Source organism: Rhinolophus hipposideros, assembly GCF_964194185.1.
Source record: "Rhinolophus hipposideros genome assembly, chromosome: 5".
Classification (NCBI taxonomy): Eukaryota; Metazoa; Chordata; class Mammalia; order Chiroptera; family Rhinolophidae; genus Rhinolophus; species Rhinolophus hipposideros.
In genome coordinates this window covers 23,406,068-23,407,167 of record NC_138051.1, presented here as the reverse complement: position 1 = coordinate 23,407,167, position 1,100 = coordinate 23,406,068, and the positions used below count along the sequence as shown (strand labels likewise).

The 1,100-nt window shown below is 35.7% G+C and overlaps 1 pseudogene across 1 annotated transcript; it reads left to right on the top strand.

Annotated features, from left to right (window-relative positions):
• Window positions 1–231: 231 nt before the first annotated feature.
• LOC308497828 (large ribosomal subunit protein uL6-like) lies at window positions 232–811 on the top strand (annotated as a pseudogene). Its single transcript has one exon. The product of its transcript is annotated as a large ribosomal subunit protein uL6-like (transcript).
• Window positions 812–1,100: the final 289 nt, after the last annotated feature.

Below are 1,100 nucleotides of genomic sequence, written 5' to 3'. Positions count from 1 at the left end.
TTTAAATATACTTTCTTGTTGTTCTTTGAACATATTTTAAATTGCTGATTTAAAGTCTTTATATAGTAAGTCCAACATCTGGATTTCCTCAGGGGCAGTTTCTATTGACTGCTTTTGTTCCTGTGTATAGGCCATTTTTTCTTGTTTCTTTGCATGTCTCACAATTTTTTTTTGTTGTTGAAAACTAGACATTTAAAATAATATAATGTAATGCTCTTTGCTGCATCTACTATGAGAAGGAAAACCATTCTCAGCATCAGACAGTGGACATTCCAGAAAATGTGAACATCACTTTGGAGGGACACACAGTTATTGGGAAGGGACCCAGAGGCACCCTGTGGAGGGACTTCAATCACATCAATGTAGAACTCAGTCTTGTTAGAAAGAAAAAGAAGAGGCTCCGTGTTGACAAATGGTGGGGAAATAGAAAGGAACTGGCTACTGTTTGTACTATCTGTAGTCATGGACAGAACACGATCAAGGGTGTTACATTGGGCTTCCGTTACAAGATGAGGTCTGTGTATGCTTACTTCCCCATCAATGTCATTATTCAGGAGAATGGTTCTCTTGTTGAAATCTGAAATTTCTTCAGTGAAAAATACATCCGCAGGGTTTGGATGAAGTCAGGTGTTCACTTGTTCAGTATCTCAAGCCCAGAAAAAAAATTCTTGAGAGAAATGATACTGAACTTGTATCAAATTCAGCTGCTTTGATTCAACAAACCACAACAGTTAAAAACAAGCATATCAGGAAAATTTTGGATGCTATCTATGTTTCTGAAAGAGGAACAGTTCAGAAGGCTGATAAATAAGATCAATGTTGTCCAGCTACAAAAACACCAGGATGTCAAGTGATTCCTCAGATTTTTTGTGATATTGTAAAGATGCAATGAAAATCATGTATTAAAAAATAAAATAAAATAATGTAACAACTCTGGAAATCAGATTTTTAACCCCAGGGTTCACTGCTGCTGCTGTTATTAGTTGTTCATTTAATGACTTTCCTGAACAAATTGTAATTCTGGAAAGTCTGTATTCTTAGCTTAGTAGTTGGCTAATGATTGGACAGAGATTGCCTTAAATTCTTGAAAGCAATATGTT